A 2298-nucleotide genomic window follows, 5' to 3' on the forward strand; every position below is an offset into this window, starting at 1 on the left:
ATTTCAAAGAGGGACAGTGGGCTTTTGCGCAGAGCAGCCTTCTCTTGAAATAACATTTGGATTTAAATCAGGCTCCTTATTGACAGCTGGCTAGTTCATCATACAAAACAGATTATACAATTAGGGCAACCCATATTCCTGCCAAATATGTAGGAAGTTGTTGACATATATGTGTTACACATTTTCTGATCCGATTGCACAATTGACAGAACAGCATCATGTTTTTTTCTTCATGGTGACCACAATAACTAATTATTTATGGTTAGGGACCAATGCTTGTCAAGGTGAATATAAATCAACATTGACCTGTTGTAGTAAATAGAAAACAAACACAGATCCTCATGTAGTTGGCACATCCATACACCCTGACATTCTTTTGCTGTCATCACACTGCTGACACTATTTTGGAGAAGGACTCATGTACGCCAGCAAGGGAGGAAGGAGCCTGACAGCCCCTAAGCAAATAACAAAGTATAAATGTAGATGTTGGAATCTTCTCTTGCAGCAACCCTGAAAAATACGGAGCCCCCTAGGGGACATGGAGAAGAAAAAAAATGTTCATTATGCTCAATGTACTTCCTGGTCAGTTCGGCTGCTACGGCAACACAGAAACCACAACAATGGAGTGGTTCATCGATTTTACTTTGAGCTTGGCCTTAAATATAAAGATATAACATCAGTGCTTGGCAATAGGCACGGGTTTCACATAAGTGAAAGACACCTCAAGAGAACACTCGAGGGGACTTGCACGTCCCTCTGAGCTGAGTTATTGACAGATTCGTATTTCGCGGATCAATAACTCATGAACATAACATTGTAAAAATACAAACAACATGACTTTACAATCATATTAAGGTAGACAACGACCTACAAAGTCGTTTTTATCAGAACAGTTCGATACGTGCCGTCATCCGAGCTAAACATCAAGAATTGGTCACAATCTGCAGCTTGAGGAGGGAGAGGAGTGCTTAGGGACCGTCTGCAAACTGCAACGGGGTTTTGCGAGATCTGGCAAAACTATTGCCAGATCTCGCAAAGGGGTTTTGCGAGATCTAGCAAATTTGTGTTCAAAATATTTTTCCTCCATGTCCCTAGGGGGCTCCGTAGAAAAAGGATGTTCCTATTCAACAACACTTAATTGTCAATTACCTTTCAAAGAATGTGTATTTAATTACAGCTTAAGTTTGTGTTTGAGGTATCAAAAATAAATGTCTAATTATAGTCAGTGGATATAAGCATATGGACGTCAGGGTGCATTGGTGGGAGAGGAGAGGTTGTTCTGAAACCCAAATAGTGTGAAATGAATGCACCATTTGAAGAAACCCATTGCCCAAAAATACACATTGTCTGATTGCCTTATAAAGATATTCTGACCCTATCCTAACCATCTAACTCCTCATGCCTGGACATAATTATCCAAAACAATGACGGCATCAAGTACCAACCAATCAGAGGCAGTAGGGGCTGTCATGCATCTGCCATAGCACTTGGGAAAATGTGATTTCAGGGTAATCAACAAAGAGGCGTTAACTCACTCAAAGGACTGCTGTAAGTGTACTTTTAACAAAAAGTCATTGCTCACTTATCTTGATTTATGTTAAATAACAAAACAAAAGTCATGCCATTTTTAGAAACCTAGCCAAGTATTTATCTTGCCTTAAAATACACAGTAGTTTTGTTGTGTTGTGTTTTTGTTTTGTAGAACAACTTGTTTGAAAATGCGACCATAATCTGTGAGAGAAACGTTTTCCTTGAAACGTACAGTCATTGATAATGTTGTTTAGTTATATGGACAGGGACAGGGGTGCTTGTGATGGGAATTATGTTGAGAAAGAACGTTTTTCTGACAGAAGAGAACCGACGATTACTCTACATAATCATACACAAAGAACCCTGCTGGGTGTTTACTCTCAAACATAAACATATATTACTGAAACATAAGGAAGACCCTGTGACCTTCAGAGGCTTTGTGACTATCATTCCTCTCTGCTTTGAGTCAGAAGACTGCTCAAAGCATGGCAGTGTTTCCAAGGCACAAAGCAATACATTAACAAGGCCACAGATGTTAGACATATATGTCTGCAACCTAAACGTCCAAGATTTACAGTATGTGGAACAATCCTGCTTTAGTGACTTCTGTTCAATGGTTCATTCAGCAGCAAAAAGCAAAAAGCTGTGGAGGTCACATTAATGAATGGGGTGATCTCTCACACACACACACACACACACACACACACACACACACACACACACACACACACACACACACACACACACACACACACACACACAGTATAT

This window comes from Gymnodraco acuticeps, unplaced genomic scaffold (assembly GCF_902827175.1).
Source record: "Gymnodraco acuticeps unplaced genomic scaffold, fGymAcu1.1, whole genome shotgun sequence".
In the NCBI taxonomy this organism is placed as follows: domain Eukaryota; kingdom Metazoa; phylum Chordata; class Actinopteri; order Perciformes; family Bathydraconidae; genus Gymnodraco; species Gymnodraco acuticeps.